This window comes from Alexandromys fortis, unplaced genomic scaffold (assembly GCF_014885135.2).
Source record: "Alexandromys fortis isolate MF-2015 unplaced genomic scaffold, M_Fortis_MF-2015_v1.1 scaffold_2_1_26212458, whole genome shotgun sequence".
NCBI classification, from domain to species: Eukaryota; Metazoa; Chordata; class Mammalia; order Rodentia; family Cricetidae; genus Alexandromys; species Alexandromys fortis.
Genome location: NW_026067930.1, coordinates 10,866,320 through 10,888,176, shown reverse-complemented (window position 1 = coordinate 10,888,176; position 21,857 = coordinate 10,866,320). Strand labels below are relative to the sequence as shown.

Genomic DNA, 21,857 nt, shown 5'->3' with positions numbered 1-21,857 from the left:
AACTCAGAGTGATACCTCCATCTAAAACCAGAAACTTTATACCCCACCATCACCCTCAAACCTATATCTAATCATCCTCAAGTTATATCTACCTTAATGCTTGGAAGCCTGCCCACAGCAGTCTCTCTATCTCCTCTGATGCCCTGGGCCAAGCGCCCAGTACTCTCATCAGGACCGCTGTAACTGACCTAACCTCAGTACCAAATCATGTCTCCCATGATGAAACCACTCTCCCTTCCTCTCATTCTGTACATACAGAATACAGGGGAAGAGTAGCATGAAATCCACATGTCTGTCACCCTCACAGTCAGCATCAAGCGCTGTTGACAGCATCAGATTTCCACCCACTGTTCAATTTCCTAGTAGTCAAAGATGGCATTTGTCTTCTATAACCCACATCTGAATAAGATGCCCATCTTTTTTTTAAGGTCTTAATGAGTATGCCTATGTGATATGTGCACATGAAGACATGTTCTTGCAGAGTCCAATCCAAAAGAAGACAATGGAATCCCCAGAGCAAGAGTTTGCCAGATGTGGATGGTGGGAACTGAACTTAGAGGTCCCCTTAAGGAGCAGCAAGCGCTCTGAACTGCTGAGCCCTCTCTCCAGCCCCAAGACTCAGTCTCATAATCAAGTTGATGTGCAGGATAAAATAATTAGAAATCCGATGGTGTCATCCCCCACCTCTCCACCCGCAGCTAACCACTTTTCAGTGGTTTCTCGGTGCTCTAGAACAAAAGCTATTTAAATGTGGGCCGTCCCTGGGATTGGGGGGTGGGTAGGGAAAAAAATCTAGCAACAGTAAGTTTCTGAACACTCAATTGCCAAAAGCGATTTCAAAATCAAGTGCATGATGAACCAGGGGTGCTTTTGGCAACCCTCGCCCTTGTCTTGCTTGTCTTCATCCTTATTTTTGATCATACAGCGTGCACAGTTTGTGCAAGCCCTCACACTGATGAAGGCCACTAAAACACCTCCGCTCTCATTTGAGGCCACTGTATGCTACGAATTAGTGCTCTTATGAAAGTATAGTGGTTTAAGGATAGAAAATAAGGACTTTCACTACTTTCCGACAGTCAGCTCTCAGGCATTAAAATTTGTCTGCCTTTGGACTGTATTGTATTTTTAAAAGCTTGCTCAAATTGCTGACTTGAGTTTCATAGTTACATGAATTTTAACTTAGGATGAGGGCAGAATATCCAAAAATTTCTGAAACAGCCTCAATATACTTCTTCTGTTTTGTACTGTGTATCTATGAGAGGCATTATTCCTTGAGTTGATAATTATAAAACTGGAATATGGATCAGCTCTGAAAAGCACTGAAGATGCTCTATGTCTTTCCGTCTCAAGTGTTCAACCAAGACTTAATTCAAGTAAAAACAAGCAAGTACATCCATCTCATTAGTGTACATAATTGATTTCCCCTTTAATAAATGGTCATTTAAAAATAAATGTATGGTTTTATTTGTATACATGCTTTATAAACTTACACAACAGAGGTTGCTTTAACATTGTTCACTTGAAATAGGCTCAGGGTGGGCAAAGTTTCAGAAGCCCTGCTCAATGACAAGAATGTAAATCACTAACGCAATGCCCGTCCACTTCGTTGGCCTCATTTTGCCACCATGTCTGACGATCTGAATTCAGGGGTCCCACACAGGGGATGGGAAGAGAAAGCCAACTCTCACAAGTTGTCCTCCGACTTCCACATGCATGTAAAATGGCATGAGGAGTGCACATATACCAAAATAAATAATAAATGTATGGATTTTTAAACCTAATAGACATGGGAATATTAGTTTATGAACACCAATCTGCAGGACTACAAGTTAGGACAAAAAAATGAAGCCCTGCACCCAGCGCAGCTAGGACGGCACAGCTATTCCTGGAGCATTTCCTCCTACCTGGTGACAACCTGACCCTCACAAAAGTCCTCAAGACAAATGATTAGTCTTTATAGAAGAGAAAAATCAAGACTTAGAAACAAAACAAAACAAAACAAACAAACACAAAAAAAACCAACAACAATGTGCTTGAGACGGTGCAGGGAAGAACCAGATTCTGGACCCAGGTTCAAACGCTTGAACTGAAAACGTGGTTCGGTAGGTAGAGTGCTGGCCTAACATGCACAAAACACTGGGTTTGATCTTTAGCACCACAGAAATCATGCACACCTATAATCCCAGCACTTTGTAGATAGGGGCAGGAGGATCAGAAAGTTCAAAGTCATCCTTGGCTGGATAAGGAAGTGGAGGCTAGCCTGGTATACATGAGACATTTTTTGGTGCATAAGGCCATTAAGGCTAGCCTGGGATACATGAGACTGCTCAAAAAAAAAAAAAAAAGATGATACTAAAACACATAAATAAACAAACTGCAGCCATACTTGACTGCACACACAAGTCTTCCACATGTTGCTACATGAGCCCTGTTCTACTCACCTATCTCAGCCTTGTCCTTTGATGGGTTCTCAGAACCCCATGTTCATTGTTTAGCCTCTCAGGCTCTCAAGTCCTTGTTTGTGAAACAAGGCCATAGTTTTAGCCTTGCCCACCTCAGGACACACTGCAGATCTTCAGAGAGATGTGTGTGAAAGAGCTTTGTGAGGTGTGACACTCCGCTGCTCTGGAGATGACCTCCTAAGACGAGGTCAGCATCCATACAAGCTAAAAATGTCTCCTACACGGCTCTAAGCTCAGCGCACACATTAAGACCATTTTATCCTCTGAGACTTATTTTGTGTCAGCGGATATTTCCTTCCAGAGGGATCAGGAGAACTACTAAGGAATAAAACAAGAAGCATTTATTACCATAATGCTTGACGATAAATACTATTTTAATTTTAAGGCTGGCGTTTTTCCCTCTCTCTGGGACTAGCTTTTTATAAAGGTGAGATAAATAATACATTTCAGTTAAAATGATTTTCTTAGTGGCTGAGAACCACAAATAAGTTTAAAAAAACATTTTATACTATTTAACAAATGGGTAGGTTTCTAAAAAGATCTTTCAATGTGTATGTGTGCATAAACCTGCATGAATTTATGTGCACTACATGCATGCTGGTACCCACAGAAGTCAGAAGAGAATCCCTTGGAACTGAAGTTACAAGCAATTGTAAGCTGCCTGACGTAGGCCGTGGGAACTGAACCTGGGTCCTCTGTAAGAGCACTAAACATCCTTAACTACTAAGCCATCTTTCCAAACATCAAATTGGGTTGGTAGTGTTTTTGGTATACATATATTCATTGTATACACACACACACACACACACACATGCAAACACACACACATGCACACATGTGCATGCACGATCATTTGTTGAACACTGGAGGGTGGTAGAAACTTTAGAAGATGGGGCCTAATTAGAAAAAGTAGGTGGCTGCGGACATGGTTTTGAAGCTCATACTTCATCCTGGAACTTCCTTTCTTCCTCTCTGCCTCCTGTCCGTCATGAGGTGCAGACAGACATACCTCATGTGTGCTACAATGCTCCGCCTGAGTACAAAGGATCAAGCAACCAGGGAGTGAACCCTCTGAAACCATGAGCCAAAATAAATCCTCCATCCTTTAGTTGTTTATACCAAATATTCTGTCATAGAATAATTAATAATTTTAATTATTAACTCAATAAAAATCATAAATAATATAATTAATACTTATATTAATTACAAATACACTCTCTCCAGTGCCAATCCTCATGGAGGAGCTGGATTTTATCTCATGGGTGCCTCACAGACACAGAGTTCACATCCTTTCAGAAAGGATGTCGTGAACTCTGGAGTCATCTGCAGCTGGCTACAGCTCAGACAATTGCTTCCGCTCATCAAACCATGTCAAACACTGCTCCTATTTACCAACGCGATTTTTCCTGTTCAGTGGGAGCTGTGCTTAGACAAAGCCACGGGCCTAAAGAAAACACCAATCACGTTGTGCTATTATTCCTTTCCATCTCTCAGCCGCTCAACTCGCTTCTTCAGGGTGAAGCACCACCCCTTCCACGAAGCAGTCCCAGAATTTCCTGACCCAATAGTTTCCCCATTTCTGAACTCTTGTGGCATGAATGACAACGAAAACGACCCCTTAATGAGCAGTGTGACGGCCAGTCTCATGTGTCAGCTTGACTTGACTAAGAGCCGTCCAGGCAGCTGGAAAAACACTGCATGTGGATATGTCTGCTGAGGGTGTTTCTGGGGTCAGTGGGCCTCATCCAGTCCGTTCAAGGGCCTGAATAAAGCAAAAAGCGGGGGTGAATTTGCTCTCTGCTTGAGCTGAAATCCATCTTCTTCTGTCCTTAGAGACTGGAATTTCTTGTTCTTGGGCCTTCTGATTCAGGTTAGGATCAACACCTTAGGTCTCCTGGTCCTCAGGCTTCCAAACTCAAACTGAACCCCATCACTGACCTCGGCTTTACCAGCTTGCAGATGGCAGATCATGAGGCCTCTCAGCCCCATTAAAGGACAGCAAGCAACACCCGCCTCTCTCGCCTGCCCATTCCCAAGCTTAGAGGTAGCTCCATAATAAAGCCCTCTGACCAGGATGAGGGAACAAAAGTACACCTCCCCTCACAGGGAGAGACCTCTTGGAGAAAGAGGCACAACAGGGTACGAGTCCCCTCACTGGGGACCGCATCTTCCCTATCGCTCTGCTTCAGGCCTTCATCTTTTATATTTATAGCCTCACATTTCCTCTGCCTTTGGCTTCAAGCAGCACCCGCCTAGAGAGGAATGATGACATTTATGATGCAGTGTTGCCAGGAGGGAGAACGATCACAAAGTGTGAGAACTGCCTGCGGAGGGCAGATGTGTGGCTGAGGAGAGGGAGGCCCCATCCTTCGCTAATGTGCTGGGCTGAGCTTAAGGCACGGTTAGATTAGATCTGAGATAGAGCACCGTCCATTTCGTGTTTAATCTTTTTATGTAGGTACTCCCCAGCGGAGTTTTTCTTTGTTTTTTTTTTGTTGTTGTTGTTGTTTTGTTGTTTTAAATGACCGAAGCTGCCCGTTGCAGGCAATTCCCTGGTTTGATTGATAGCTGCCAGTCTTCCCTCATGCCTGGCTGCGGTGTTAGCTACACTTAGGACAGAACCTGTAACTGCTCTGGGCTGAGCAAGAACATCAGCTAGATCAGAATCACGAGTGTTTTCCTCCCTCTTACCAAGTCCTGCAAGGCTGTGAATGACATTGATGCCACTCCCGAAGGCCTGTCGGGGGCAGCAGCAACTAAACCTCAGCCCCACTGTTTTCACAGCAACCACAAAAGCTGACCAAACAGACACTCCCTAGATAGTTCCTGGGGCTTTCCTCAGGACAGCCGAGGGAGCTTTAAATGCCTTGTGAACGTTCAGGGACACCGACACAGTGACCGATGCCCAGATAAGACCCTGAACCAGCCCCAGGTGCCCCAGAGAGACTCTGTTCCAGTCACAGGAACTATCACAACTGCCACGGTAACTATTCCAACCTGGCTTTGTTCTGGGAGACACGGCAAATCCAGACACCATCCAATGACTGAAGAGATTTGGCTTTGTCACGACAGCTTCAGATGACTCACTGTGGTTCCACCACAGCCACCTGACATCCTCACAACAACAGTCTTCGATCTGGCAGGGAGGTGCCCCACCCAGGACAACTAGGGCTTCCTTACAACTGTTTACAAGAAACGGCGATCCTGAGATGGGTCCAATGGAGGGTCCTTCTATTCCCTCCCTATGTTGCCCGCACTCACGCTGCAGTCCAGGATCTAATAAGGCCTCACTGATGGTTTCATTGCTTCCTTGTGGTCTTTGCCGCATGAAGAGCAAGCTAAGCTGGTAGCATGAAAAAGAGCAGACAATTCCCAGGGTTGCCAGCCCCAAGGATAGGTATATAGCTGCTGTAGCAGCTGAATAGTTCCAGAAGGTGAGAGCGGGGACTGTGAAGAGCTGAGCCTGCAGAAGAATTCCTGAAAGCCCCCCAAAATTATTGTTTCCCTCTACCACGGAGCTGTAGCACTATGAGCTGAGGGCTCCAACACTCAAAGCTCAGAGCTCCACTCAAAGCTCAGAGCTCCAGTAGGACCTGAGTGCTAGGTAGTTAACTGTACTTGGAACTCGGCACTGCCAAGGTAGGCGTAGAGATGCTGACACTAAGGGAGTTTCTATGTAGACAGAGCCAATGACCCATAGCCAATAGGTGATAGAGCAAATCACTGTCGCTATGGTGACAACCCCGAAATAGAAATGACACCTGCAGCCAGGAGGGCTGACTTAGCAACTCGTCATCAAGATCAGCAGCGTGGACATGCTCCGTGTGGCTGCTCATCCGGTTGGGTGTCCAGGGATCCCTGCCCCAGTGACAAACAGAGAGGATGCTACTTCCAAGGCTTGCAAGTCACCTTCCAGGAATAACACCTCAGTGTCCCAGCCGCCACTCAGACCGAGGACAGGAAAAACAGTGTGGGAAGAACTTGCCTGGGCAGTTTTGGCTCCCCTGGAAGCCTTGTGGCTGAGTGCTTCCTTGCAGCCTTCAGGCCCAGCGTCAGCTACTCTGCAATGATGAGTCGTCGCCAGGCCCAGGGCAATGAGAGGCACCACTCTTGTTCCATCTCAAGGAGGCAACAATAACCCTCGCGGCCTAAATAACATTTTTTTTCTTAAATATCAAGGCCAGCACGTGTTGCGTGGCAAGTATATGTATCACACACAACAAAACGTCTTTAATTTCATGACAACCCGAGAGCAGGCCCTGTTGTTGCTGTATCTCACAGGGAAAGGAACAGACTAATACAGGATGAGCATTTTGCTAGTTTTTATGATTAACAAATAAAACCTGGTGTCCTGGTTAGCTGACAACCTGCCTGACACAGCCCAGCGTCGTCCAGAGGAGAATCTAAGTGGAGGAACTGCCCAGGTCAGACTGGCTTGTGGGCGTGTCCGTGCGGGATTATCATGATTGTTAATTGATACAGGAGGACCCAGCCCACTGTGGGCAGAGCCGTTCCCTGGGCAGGTGGTCTTACACTAAAGAAGAAAGTTAGCTGAGTATAAGCCAACCATGGAGCTGGCCCCATGGTTCCTGTTGCACTTCCTCAGCTGTGAAGTGAGCGGCTTGGTCAGAGGCAATGCTGTGTGGAAGAGCAAGCAGGCATGCCTGCCTTCAAGTTCCTGCCTTGGCTTCTCTCAACAAAGAATGGTGATCTAAAACGGTAGGATGAAATAAACCCTTTCCTCTCCTAAGTTGATTTTTTCCAGTGTTTCTTACCATAACAGAAAAGGAAAAAAAAAAAAAAAACAGAAATTAAAAAAAAAACACCTAGATATCTGTAAGTCCTTTCTTTCCTTTAAATCTCAACAACCCTTCAGAGCAGGCTTAGCCTCAGGAGAGACGACTCTATTGCATGTATCCCGCACTTGGGATGTTAGATGTTAAAAAAGACTTTTAAGAAGCTGGCCAGACCAGCCCCACTCATGCTCACACCTCGCTCCATCAGCAGTCACCACCCAGCCACCCAGTGTGGCTATGTTCTTCTTAATCGTCTCATTTCCTCCCTCTCTGATGGGCCATATTTTCACAGGTTAGCACACATCTGACACAGAACGTGTATTCCTGTCAATGCACTTCAACGTCTGCTTTCTCTGCCAGCACTGTTAGGACATCAATAATGCATCTTGTAATCAAAGGAATCCCAGAATCAAAAGAAATAATGTATGTCTAAGCCACATTCATCTACTTAAAGCTGAGGACAGACCTCACAGGGCTATCGATGTGAGAAACAAGGAGCCAAATCCCTCCTTCAGATCTCCCAAAGAATCCTTCAAAGCATACCTGGTCCCACAAGAAGACTCCCCCACACAGCCCTTAGTCTAGCTGTAGCTCATACATCCTAGGCTTGGCATCCGGACATATTTGCAGGGCTAATGAAAGAGAAATCCCAACCTCTCTTCCCAATTGTTCACATTTAACATGGTAATGAATACCCATCACACTGGAAAAACATGAACTAGACATCTGATTATCTTTTCTTTGGCCAGATCTGTTCATTCTTACAACCGGTGGTAGGTATTAACAAGGTACCAAGCCAAGCTGGGCACTGTCTTCTGGTGCACATCACACGGGTGAATAGCTGTGGATACCTACGAAAGGAGAAGTTACTGCAAAGCAAAAAAAAAAAAAAAAAAAAAAAAAGATGCAAATGACTGGATGGAGTGGCTTCATGGAGCCAGAGGATGACGATATTATGTTTTGAGCTGGAACGGGAAGGTATTCAGACAGAGAGAGAATTCTAACATGTTAAGTGCAATGTCACAGCCTCAGGAAACGCCTCATTGTGCAAATCTGTGCTGTTCTACCGGGCAGTGTTGCAAAATCCAGAAACGTATGGCAGTAAATGCATGATATTTCAAGGCCCTAAGTCTGTTTCCATCTACAGCTGTGACCAGATGCAAATGCAAAGGTTTGCATTTAGGGGGCCCTCAACCTGAAAGTTAAGTGACATGGAAGGAAGTCTGTCTCTTCCCTTGCTGAGCCTCAGGTAAGCTTCTCACCTTTCTGAATCCGGGTATTCTCGTATTTAAAGTTTGCATAATAAAAGTAGCCTCAAGCCAGATGTGGTACCTCTGTACCTAGCCCTCGGGAAAGAGAAGAATGAAGATCAGAAGTTGGAAATGATCCTTGGCTATGTAGCCAGGTTGAGGGCAGACTGAACATAGGAAACTTTTTTCTTAAAAATAGAGAAACTTTCAGGGGCTTGCTGTGAATTAGACCTTCTAGAAAAATACGGGTAACTGACGCTTGACTTTTGGCCTTCTAGACTCAAAACGACACAAACTTGGTCCTCCAGGGATAAGCCAAGATAGGCGAGCTATTTCACATGTTGTTTTAAAGTTCCTTGATAGTACATCAGAATGTTCTAGTGCTGCGGTGGTTCTATTATTGTCCTTTTTCATAGCTCTAAGTATGCCTGCTGCATAGCAGGTAGTCAGAATCACCTATTGTTGCCAGAATACATTCTTTGAAGCAATTAAAATGGGCCGGGTTTGAAACACTTCTGCATGAACTGTCAAAATGGGAAGGTGGGAATACCTTTTATACTTCAGACTATTTCTCTCTGTCTCTGTATATCTATCTATCTATCTATCTATCTATCTATCTATCTATCTATCTATCTACACAGATCTAGAGGAGAGATCTGTATATATATATCAATATATATCTATATATCTAGAGAGATCTGTATGTATATATATATATATATATATATAGAGAGAGAGAGAGAGAGAGATGAAGAGACATAAAGAGAGATACTCATACATGCAGGTAGCCTTGCATGCTACTTTCTCCAGCTGAACAGGAAACCCAGTGATAAATTATCTTCCTGCCATACCTGGAGAAGCTGTGACCCAGGAACCCTAGGACCAAGCTGCTCCAACTTTGAACACCTCTCTGAAAATCTGTTTCTCAGAAACGTCGCTGCCTGCCAACAGAACAGGTTCTCTTAGTTTCAAAATGGTATTATCTTAGATTCCCTGCTTTTTTAATGAGGCTTTAAATATTTTCCATTCCAACAGCTGCTCGTCTCCAAGTGGAATGGGTGGTGGCACCGTGACAGGACACTGAACTGGATGCGCTGACTCAGTGGAGTTCCAGGGCATCTCCCTGAGCCATTTGGGGTCACCTACATGGGATGACAAGCTGTGGGCTTCAGGGTGTCACCTGGAACGGAAGGCTTCTGGAAGAACTCTCTGGTGAGCAAGACAGAATTACGGGTAATGCCACCCGTCATTCCTCTCCTCCTTCCTCTCCAGAAGCCTTCTGAGAACAAGAAGACCCTGCAGCCAGGATCGTACCTGGCCAGTAGATGTTTGGTGAACTGATGAATCAATAAACCAAACAAATACCTCATGCCAAGACTTTCCCAGCAGAGTCCAACTCCTACTTGCCAAAGGATCAGCAACGCCGTATCAGGACACTGGTTCCTGCAAGCCTCTTGCTTGGCAGTTTAGTTATGTGTGGTGTGGGATGCCCTGACAGGCCCCCATCTTCTAGAACCCTCTGCAAACCAAAGTACTCCTAGACATTACATAGTCTCCTCACTGAGCTCTTATCACAAATGATAAAGAATTAAAAGGATCTAATTAAGATAGATGTATTAGTTCACGATCTTGGCTACTAGCCAAAGAACAGCTATTAGCTCCTTGGGACCTCAGGTGCCAGTGGAGAAGCAAGGGTCTGTCCTACAACCCACATCTCACAAGTACTATGAGATTCTTGAGAACAGAAAGCACACCAGAGACATTCTACTCTGGCACCTCAGCAGCCTGACCCTGCTAAGAGACATGCCCTGCTCTCACAAAATCTTCAATGACTATGATTCAAACGCATTCCTACATGGCAAAAAATGGGAGAAACCGGGCCAGAAGTATGGCCCAGTTAGTCAAGTATTTGGTCGAGCATTCATGAAGTTCTGGGTGTGGTATCACACACACACGTGAAATCCCAGCACTCCAGAGATAGAGATGGGGGACCAGGAGTTCACGATCATGCTGGGTCTATATAGCAAGGCCAGAGCCAGCCTGGACTACATGAAACTCTGTCTCAAAGAAAGGGAGAGAGAGCGACAGAGACCAAAACCAAAGGCCACATGCATATGCACCCCAACATGAAGAGCAGGCAAAGGCGCACAGCTGTGGCAGGGCCTTTCCCCAGGGTCAGCTGCAGAAAAGCAGCTGGGCACTTTCCAGATTCCCTCAGGGGCCCTGACTGAGGACTTGGTGTGCTGGATCAGGACATTCCAGCGTCAGTCTGCTTCCTCTGCTGAGCCATTTTCCTGGCTCAGTCTGGCAGGAGATAGAGGCTGGAAGAAGGGCCCTTCCCCGCCCCTCCCACCGCCATGCTGTGAAGGCTGTGAAAGGGAGTGGCCTGGCAAGAAGCAAGCCTGCAAGCCCAGCATTGCAGAAAGCATAGCTAGACATCGCTTGGAAGATAGGATCGTGAGCATTGCCTTATTGGAAAAAGAAGCGGAACTTACAGATTGGCAAAACTGACTGGGAGGAAGTAGGAAAGAATGGAACTTCAGCAATGGCTCCATTCCAGAGCTCATGGGATGTGGTCAGGGAAAAAAAAATCAAAATTCTCTCTCTCTCTCTCTCTCTCTCTCTCTCTCTCTCTCTCTCTCTCTCTCTCTGTGTGTGTGTGTGTGTGTGTGTGTGTGTGTGTGTGTGTGATTTGTGCTCCCGGGAGGATCGGGGAGACAGCTCACCTCAAGTGGGATACTGGCCTGTGTACTGGCTGTGGGCAATATCCAAATACAGCACCATGGCCCCAAGGAGAAGCCGCCTCTCTCACCAGGCAGATGTAGTAGTAAACGCTAGCATCTGACTGTACATTCAGTCTGGAGCCTTCTCTGCAACCTGCTGCGGCACACTGAGTTATCTATCCCATGTATGTCCAGACAGTGCATGGTACAGGATTAGAGACGGAAAGAAAATTTACCTCAAAGAAAGTAGGCGAGATGAAGGAGGAGGGGGAACGAAAGAGAAGAGGAATCCTCTCTCAGTAGTATAGAAGTTGTTTTAGAAAGGATGTTCTCTGTGTGTCTCTGGTGGTAAGGATAAAAGGGGCATTACCCCACACAACCGTAGCCAGTTTCACAACTGATGTCAGGTACAGGCCAACAACACACAAGGGCAGCCCTTAGCTGAACTCTGAACTCACAGAGGGGCTCCCTATCCTCTGGGAGTAAAACATTATAGTTAACAAGAAACCCCACCAGGAGATGGGAGAAGGGGAAGGCTGAAGATCATCTTCCATGTTTAGCCCAAGTCTCAGCTCTGTCCAGGGCTCCACCATTAAGCCTTCACCTTTTCGCCATTTTGTCAGCATTCCCTCTCTGCCCCTCAAAACCACACATCTACAGGAACCCCTCAGCTGCAACTCGGGAGGTTGCACTGCCCCATGCCTGCCCACGCCTTCCTAAAGGCTCCTTGATGTGCCCAGCAAGCATAGGAAAAGCAGCTCAACTACACGAGTCATTAGGGACCTGCAAGCAAAACCACAGTGACACACCACTTCACATCCATTAGGACGGCTACAGACAAGACCATGGCCAAACAGCAAGTCTCGGCAAAGGTCTGTTGACTAGTGGGAATGTAAAATCACTCAGCCACTTTACAAAGGTTTGATAGCTCCTCAAAGGTTAAAAATAGTTGCCTGATGACTGAGCCATTCCATCCCGGGCATATGTCCCAAGGAATTGAAAACATGAACTCAAATAAACACTTGTAAACGAATGTTCATAGCAGCACTTGCCATGACAGCCAAAGAGTAGCAACAGCTTAGATGTCCATCAACTGGTAAATGAATAAACATTGAAATCTACCCACACAATGGAATTATTGAACTATAAAAAGGAATGAAGGGGTCACGGTGATTCAAAGCAGTCAAGGTTACTTAGCAGGAACCTATCTCACAGAAATAAACCAAAACAAGCATTCAAACAAAAAGGAATTTTGGCACATGCTATACCATTGAGTAGATCTTGAAAATGTTAATACTAAAAGGGGCTAATGAAATCTTACGTGGACAATTCCGTACACATGAAACATGCAGCCAAGGTGCATAGGTAGGAATGGGAAGTCAACTGGTAGAAGAAGAGGCGAGGGGATCTTGGGACACGTTGACTGAGATCATGGCTTCCTTTAGGGTGATGGAAACATCTTGAAACTATACAGAAATTATAGTCACTTGTTATGAATGGACTCAATCTCACTGAACTGTGTGTTTCCACAAGATTAATGGTTAGTTTTATGTCAAGTCTACATCAGTTGTGTGGATGTCGTGCCAACCCTTTATGAAGCCACCCTAATTCAAGAGAGTTTTGTTTTCTACTGGAACAAAACAGCCTATTGTCTGGCCTTTGGAATTACAGTTGCGACCCAGGACACTTCCCTCCTATCTCCTTTAAGCCAACCTCATTCCTTGCAACCAAAAGCTTCTGAATGGACTGTACCCTCAATGGCTTCCCTACAGTGTGACTTCTGAGTCTTTACTTCTTCATCAGCTCAGTAAACAGAGCTGATAATACCTATTTTGTTAGGTTGGTTTCAGATTATTACTACAGCTCCTATGAGACTATTAGGTGGAGTCCCAAGGGTGACTTCATTCATTCCTTGTAACATAAATTATGATTCTCTCTCAGTGGCAATATTATCCATCTGGTAGAGCTGGTGTTGGGCTCATGTCAACAGGAATGGTGGCTGCGTCACCAGTTTGCTGGAACTGAAACTTGAAGCCCTCAACTGTGACCTTGGGAGAATTGCTGCTTGGGGATTTAGTTCACTCACCTATTAAGTAGGAACAATTATAAGTAAGGATGGGCCATATCTGGGACATGTAAGCGGTTACTGTCATTGTTATAGAACGTAAATACAGGGCCTAGTCACAGACAAAGTTCAAGCTTACTTTGTCCATGGCCTCCCTCTTTCCTTCCCATCCTTAACTGCTTGTGAAGTGTCCTCATCACCAAGTAGCAGCATAGTGCCTTGGATCAGGCAAGACTTCAGCTCCTCTAGACAAGGAGTTGGATAGCTATGGACCTGATCACAAGCATCACTTCCAAGGAGTTCTGCTTCTCCACACCAAACATCCCCACTCTCGTTACAAATGGATTCAATGACCAGGTCTTAACCCACTAGGTTTTACAGGCAACTAAGTGTACTGGGCCATCACCAGACTACATTTCCCTGACTCCTTTGAAACTGAAGGTGATAATGGGTTCTAGCTAGGGAGGAGGGTGGAAATAGTATAAGTCATGAACAGGCTTTTAAGAAGTGGATGTGTCTCCTCCAGCTCTTCCTCCTCTGCCAAGGAATGAACAATAATGAGAAGCTTTAGGGCCACAAAAGCAGAAGAGGCCTATGTTGGAGTGTGACTACTAAAGGAATCAGAAACGCCCATTTTGAAGAAGAATTAAAAATAATTTTACACTTTATAAACACCGAAGGGACTATCTGTTGCAGCAGATACTGTTGCTTTATCACTACGGCACCATGTTAGTTGACTGAACTGAATTATGCACAAGTATCATCCCAAATACTGTGTCTGAAGGCCTACCAACGTCAGAACCTGCGGCATCAAATACAACTGCAATAGGATTTGCTCTGCCAAGGCCACAGAATACTAAGGGAGACAGAGGCATCATGAACAACAAGAACATTCATGGTAGTGTGTCAGACATCTGAAAGAAAGCTTGGCCAAGGACGGTACACTGAGCAACAGACAGAATGAGGTCCACTCTGTAAGAACCAGGATGGTCAGGTACAGTTCCCATCGGGTCAGACAGCCTTCCCCCTCATCTCAAGTATACCAATATAAAAGGCATTCGGGACAGTGGGGATGAACCTGAGAGCCGAGGTGGAGGTCTGCCATGGAAGACCATAAAGGGATGGAGTGCCAGCTGCATGATGAAGAAAGGGAAGGAAGAGGAAGAAGCCGAGGAGCAAGGTGAGGCAAAGTCATCGACAGACACCTGTGGGAGTTCAAGGGCATGTGGCTGGGTCAAAGACAACAGCTGAATGATTGGAGCCAGCGCATCCCAAGGAAGGCCTGTCTGAGGACTCCATTTGACAGTCTTTTCCCAGTGGCTGCTCTCTGGCCTGTGTGATTCCCACAGGGAGTTTTCCTGTCCCCTCCCTGATCTGGGCTTCTCTGCTGCCCCTCCCAAACTCTTTCCAGACTCACTCCATGGCCCTTAGAAACACAGCTCTCCCCCTAAAGCCTCTGCCTTCTTTTCTCTCTATGTCCTCAAAGCTCTCATCCATGAGTCAGCGTCCCGGGGAGGAAGGACACTACCCAGAAGAAGTTGTGGTAACTGACTGTCATGGTGTCAAGTCACACAAAAATGCCTAGAGCTAGGGAGTGAAGAAGAGAGCTGGAGGCATGGGTCCTGGGTTTGAATAAGCCATTACCTTTGATTTGGGGATTTTAACAGTTACTGCAAAGGTTCAAGCCTAGTTTCTCCAAAATGGTTTCTTTCCATTATTCTTAATACAAAAAATAGTAATAATAAAACAGAGTCTCTACTTCCCCACAGCCACTCTCTAGATGAGGATACTGAGGGCCTCAGAGGGTGAACAAGCAGCGTGAGCTCACAGCTAACAGCAAAGTCAATTCTAGAAGCCACATTATGCAAAACTACAGTAGCCAACAGTAGAACTAAATTGCTCCAACTGGCTCAGGTCTGTTTGCAAGCGTGATTGAAATCCATGCATATATACACATAGTACTTCCTACGAAATTATGTATTAAATTCAAAATGCAAATAAAATAAAACTTATCTTTGGCCTATCAACTCTACAAAGAAAAGTGTAACTGATTTGCCCGGGACTGACAAGGACTTGAAGATGTGTATAGCCTCAAGACCCTACTCTAAAAACATGAGCTGGTCATCTTCCCTGAATAGCAACTTAGAAAGAAGCATGCATCACACATGAAAATGTGCCTACACTTTGGTCCATCGATTCTACATCCAACAACTCATCAGAAGTAAGCTTTTAGACAAGTATATAAGTGGGAAAAAAAGGTAAAGAGCCTGTACACCCATCATAAAGAGTATTTGAGGATGGGGACTCAGGTTTGTAATCTCAGCCCTCAGGAAGAAGCAGGATGTCAGGAGTTGGAAATCATCCCGTGACACAGAAGATCCCGTTTCAAACAATAAATGACAGGAATAAGCAGGATCTGAGGTATAAGTGAAGGGTTGTCTATTGTCTTCTATCACTATGGCCATGCATTCTCCGATCTGCATAGCCAACCCAACTGAGCAGTGTCTACAGACACTGTTTTGATCTCTCTAGATCTCCAGTTCGGGAAATCTAATGTCCCTTTTGCAGCTTGCCAGTCAAACAGCCGAGTGTCCCCTCTCCTGCCAGTCGCATACATGTCTCTGCCGTACCAACAAGCCCTGGAGAGCACTCCACTCTCTAAGAGCCCTTCAACATGGCTGACTCAGACCACACACATCTCTGTATTTGCTCTTCCCTTCAAAGCGCCCAGGGCCCACCTCGCAGCCAGAGGATTTTAACAAGGTAATCTTTCCAGGGATGTGCTGGGATCGCACTGACACTGTCTGGGAACGATGCCATGTCCTGCTCAGCAGGTGATGAAAGGGACCAGGTGGATTCGCTCAGTCACTTCTTAAAGACCTAGCAGGTGGTGGGCACTGGATGAAAGAGTGAAGCCTCACAGAGACCACAGGCCAGCAGGGAGAAGGGACAGTGACACAGGAACATGGCAGATGTTTTCATGAGGTCCAAATTCTATCTTAGGGATTCGGCAAACAGCAGCCTGATCATCACATAATAAACAGTAAGAATGCTGTCACCGGTGCCTCACTCTAAGCCAGGTGTAAGAATAGGTAAGGAAGAAGACAAGAGACCACCGGGCAGAGCAGAACGGCAGAGGAGCAGGGAAGGGGACATTTCTGCTGGCCAGGTCAAGGAGAAACAGCTTTGCTGTTCAAAGGGCCATTTTTTAAGCCATCCTGACCACAAATGCCAGTTTCTTCTGCTTTACCAGCTTCTCCATGGTAATCTCAAAAACTAGAGAATAATAGGAACTTGGGAGTTTTCCTTCAATAAGAGCCATCCAGGCCTTCTAGAAGTGTCTCCAGGTACCCAAACTCTCTTGATACTGTTGACACCTTTGCCCCACTATTCCTGAGGAATAATCCTTTGGTACACTATGAAGAAATGATGGAGGAGGGTCATCTGTCTATGTGTTACTTTCATTGTTAATAAAAAGCTGATTGGCTGATGGCTAGCCAGGATTTTGGGGGCAGAGAGAATGCTGGGAAGAAAGGAGGACTCAGAGGAGACGCCATGAGATGCAGAGCAGAGCAAGCAGGATGGGAAGTAAACGAGCCTCGGGGCAGCATATACATGAATAGAAATTGATTAAGTTATAAGAGCTAGCTAAAAAACAAGCTTAAGCTATGGACTCAGCATTTGTAATTAATAGTAAGTCTCCCTGTGGTTATTTGGAGTGGCTGACAGGACAGAAAAGTCTACCCATACACCACAAAATGCAGACCTTTTCAATTCTGTTCACTGTCTCCGCCTCTAACATCTGGATTTTGCACACTGTCACGCCCTTTCCTAGTATCCAGTGTCTGGCTGGAGCTGGTAGAGAATGGGCAGTTTTATCCAGAGTCTTCCAGAGGCCATATTCTTTCAGCTGGCTCCCAAATATTCTGCAGTGGATATCAGGGGCATGGATAGAAAGAGAGGAAACTGAGTCCCAGAGAAAGGAAGTTGTCCACGGTCACAAAGCAAGGGAAAGACTCGGTTTGCCAGTCAGGCCTCCGACGGCTAGATCTATGTTCTTTGTTCCGCATCACACTGTCTCCAGGACAGAAAAAGGCTCACATGGTTACTCTCCCATCATCTAAAAATATGTGTTTGGGGGCTGGGGAGCAGGCTCAGCCAGCAACATGCCTGCTGGGCAAGCTTTAGGGCCTGAGTTTAAACCAGTAATACCCATGTGAAAAGTTGGGTTTGGTGGCACAATCTGAAACCCTGGCACTGAGCAGGCATAGACAGGTGAATCAATGGAGTTTGCTGGATGCTGGTCAGCCAGTATAACTAAGCAGTGAGCTTTGAGATCAGAGAAGTAACCCTGCCTCAAAACAAATAATAATAATAGGTAGAATAGAGGAAGACACAGTGACATTGACCTCTGACTTCCCCACCCTGCACCACATGTGCACATACACAAAATACATACTACAAAATACATGAAAAGGAGAAATAGACAAAATCAGTATTCTTTCCATTGAGTTCCTGTGTTCTCCCAGTGTGTCTGCACACAGAGTGCAAAGGGTGCAGCGCAGCCCCAGCAGAAGGCTTCTCTACAGTACAGTTCACAGCTGAGGTAGGGGATAACCACCACCAATTTCATCCCCAGTGTCTACACACACTGGCCCTGGTGACTCTCCTGTACCTGGGCACTCTTTGCCCTCCTTGGTCACAAAACACCTTTCACTCCTAGTCAAAAGCTATTGTCTCTAAGAAACTCGAGATCCCTCTTTCAAGACTACCACAGCACATCAGAAGTCACCTGGCCTTGTAAGCAGTTCACATGTCCTAACCCTGCAGACTAGGTGATAAAGATGTCTCCCCTCCCCCTAGAACACCCAGAAAGTTCTCACTAAGTTTTTCCAGTGCACAGCATCTACAGAAATACCAGCATCTACAGAAATTAGTGCCACACGTCAGCTGTAGTTAGACACGTGATCATTTTCTTGTGCCTAGGCCAGATGCCCAGTCATCGTGATCATTTTTCACATAACCATGGCCATGATTGTCTTCAGCACCATCATCATTGTCATCATGAATGATTGTTGTTGTCATTGTTATGGTTGTCCTTGGCACCTTCAGCAGAAGCAACACTGCCCTCACCACCGTCATTGTCACTGTCACCGCCACCACCGTCATGGTCACCAACATCACTACCACATCATCACCACTGTGTGTATCGCCATATTAGTTCTCTAATGGACCATAATAAATCACCAACAACTGGATGTTTTAAAACAACAACAAAAAAATGCATTCCTTCATAATTCTAGAGGCCAGAAATCCAAAATCAAGATGTGGGCAGGGCCATGATCTCTTTGACGTCGTTAGGAGGGAAACTTCCCTTCTTTTTTTCCTCCTTTGTGACAGCTACCAGAAGTCCTAGCTGAGAGTCACATCTCCCCAGCTTCTGATGCATGCCCCAGGATTCCTTTTCCTCGTCATCTTCAAGGCTTTTTCTCTTCTCCCTCCCACCCCTTCCCAGTCATGCCATCCGATTAAACTCAGTGGCTTAGGTAGGGTTTCTACTGCTGTGATAAAAAACACCATGACCAAAAGCAACTTGGGAAGAAAAGGATTTATTCCATTTATAATTCCAGGTGCAGTTCATCACTGAGGGAAGTAAGGGCAAGAGCCTGGAGGCAGGAGCTGAAGCAGACACCATGGAGGAAGTTTGCTGACCACTTTGCTCTTCCTGGTGTGCTCAGTTTGTCTTCTGATACACTCCAGGACCACTCACCAAGGGGGAGCACAACCTACGATGGGCTGGGCTCTCCCACACAGCATTAATTATGAATATACACTACAGGTTGATCCTATGGAGGCACTTTCTCAATTGTGGGCTCCCTCCTCTCTGATGACTCTAACTTGCATGGAGTTGAAAAATTTGTGAGTTGTCACTGAGGACTAGAAAGACTTGTGCCCTGGTGTTCAAGGCTTATCATATAGAAACAGAAGGCAAACCTGAGTCCAGCCCTCTTCCTGGTTTTCAACTTTAGCAAAGCACAGGTTGCCAAACTCTAAGCTAAAGAGGAATAGAGAAAGACATCATAAAAGACAAACGAGCCATCCGCTGCACTATGAAGGTGAGAACTCTGCTGAGTGCACGTTAAGGGTGCTGGGTCTGAAGTTGGTAAGACCCAACTGAGTCCTCTTTGCCTGACCTTCCCCCTCCCTAAGCATGGGAGAGAGACTCATTAGGTGGAAAGGTGGCCCCATCTGAAGCTTGAACCTCAACTAGCAGTCGGTGGTTTAAAGAACGAACTAAGAGGCAAACGCTGAGTTACGAAATGGCTGGGCAGTTTGTGGTAGCTTCATGGGAGCCTGGTGCAGGAACAGAGGGGCAGACAGAGGGGCTGCACATTGGATGCTGAGGTCCACTTATTCCTTTGTAGTTAGATGCGCAGAAGAGCAACTGAGAAAAAACAACGAGGGATGAGCGTTCTGCAAGTTGCCTTTCTTCTCACCCAAGGAAGCCGGGATGAATACCAGGAAAACCACGTCACAGCTCCAGCTTTTGCCACAGGACCCTCTAGCTGCCAGTGTAGGTAGAGATGACAAGAAAGAAGAGAAGACACAGGTTTGCTGCCACTGGGGCTAGGAATAGTCCTCCCTGGGATGCAGATAGTGGTGGGACCAGGAAGCCACAAAAGCTACAGTCTTAGGTATTAGACAAAGGCATGACGCCGTCTTACCTAGACTTGAGTCATGGCTCCCCTCCTCACACCCCCATCCAATCAGTCCACACTACATCCACCCTTGTTGCTTATCCAACCATTCCCCTCTCTCTCTCTTCCTACCCACACTCTACCAGGAAACCCTAACTGGTATTGTCTCTCTTCCTTCTTGCCCTCACTCCCCCAATCTATGCAAACTCATGTACCCAGTGCCTTCATTCCAAGGGTGATTCTGCAGTTCTTACACCATAAGTTCTCAGTGTCATCAAGACAAAGATTAAGCTTCAGGATGTGGCTCTTGCTATCCTCTCCAACCCCAAGGGAACCTACTCAAAACATCAGAAGGATACAACCATCCTACATCCCTCACCGTCTCTAGGACAAACCATCAATTTCTACCATCAATATCCTTATACCTAGATGTCTTTTCCCTTCCTTCTGCTCTTCCTAGCTAGTTCCCTATTACTGTTATAGATTTAGCTCAAGGACTAGAGAGATGGCTCGGCACTTATGGGCTGCTTAAGCATAATTGGGATCCCAGCATTCATGAAGCAATCTTGGAATGGCTCTATGCAGACATACGCCTACACCCCGGCATTAAGAAGGACAGCGATGGGAGAATTGATGGAACTTGCTGGTTGCCAGCCTAGGTGAAGGGGGAAAAAAAGTAAGTTCTGGGTTCAGTGAGAGACCCTGCCTCAAAGGAATAAAGAATGAATGAAACAATATGATACCTGATGCCCTGTTTTGGCCTCCATATGTGCAGAGGCAGGTGCAGCCAGATACTCGCGTGTGCAAATGACACATCTCTCTCTTACACACACACACACGCACACACACACACACACACACTACCTAGTGAAACATAATACTTAGCAATGATTCTCTGACCTTCCCTACAAGGCAGACCCAGATGCCTTTTTATAAGCATCCCAAGGTACTGCATGTGCCTGCATGATCACTGATCACTGCTCTTTGTGCATTCATGTCTGCATTGACATGGAGGTCTCAGATGGTCAGAGACGGTGCTAATGCACAACACAACAGACGTACCCAGTAGGCGCTTAATAGAGAAAGAGGTAGGGGAGAAAGAGAGGGACGGGTGTCAAGTGTTACGGTATCCAAGAAGATAACTGCAGGCAGAAGGGTCCGAGAAGGCATCGCAGAGAAAGAACATTTGAGTCATCCTCAGAGAGAAAGCAGCATCTGGGGAAGGCAGAGAGAGGGAAAGGAAAATTCAAGCGGAAAAGCGAAGGAGTGAAGACGCAGATGTACACAGTGCAGTAGAGACCTGCAGAGGGGCAGCCCCAAGTTAAGTGAAAGACGAGACCTAAATGTCATATGACATGGCTAGCCATCAAATGGTTAAGCTTTTCCTTTTTTTTTGTTTGTTTGTTTGTTTTTTCAAGACAGGGTTTCTCTGTGGCTTTGAAGCCTGTCCTGGAACTAGTTCTTGTAGACCAGGCTGGCCTGAACTCACAGTGAACTCACAGTGGCCTGCCTCTGCCTCTCAAGTGTTGGGATTAAAAGCAGGCGCCACCACAGCTCAGCTTAGTTTGGGGTTTTGTTTTGTTTGTTTTGAGACAGGATCTCACTATATAATCCTGGCTGGCCTTGAAATCATAGAGATCCATCTGCCCCTCCTTTTCAAATGCAGGAAATAAAGGCATGCATCAGCATATCCAACTGATTAAGATTTTTTTGGAGTGGGGTGCTAACGGAGCAGATTATTATATATAATACATGTATATATTATATATAAAATGAACAAAATATTTAGTGTCTCATTCTTTCCGTCCTTTTGCTTTGACATCTTCGAAATGTTCTCCCTAAGTTAAGTACCATTCTCATTGT

The 21,857-nt window shown here is 45.8% G+C and overlaps 1 protein-coding gene across 5 annotated transcripts in view; it reads right to left on the bottom strand.

Annotated features, from left to right (window-relative positions):
- The window catches only part of Asap1 (ArfGAP with SH3 domain, ankyrin repeat and PH domain 1), a 283,124-nt gene that overhangs the window by 250,083 nt on the left and 11,184 nt on the right, over positions 1–21,857 (bottom strand). The window lies entirely within an intron of this gene.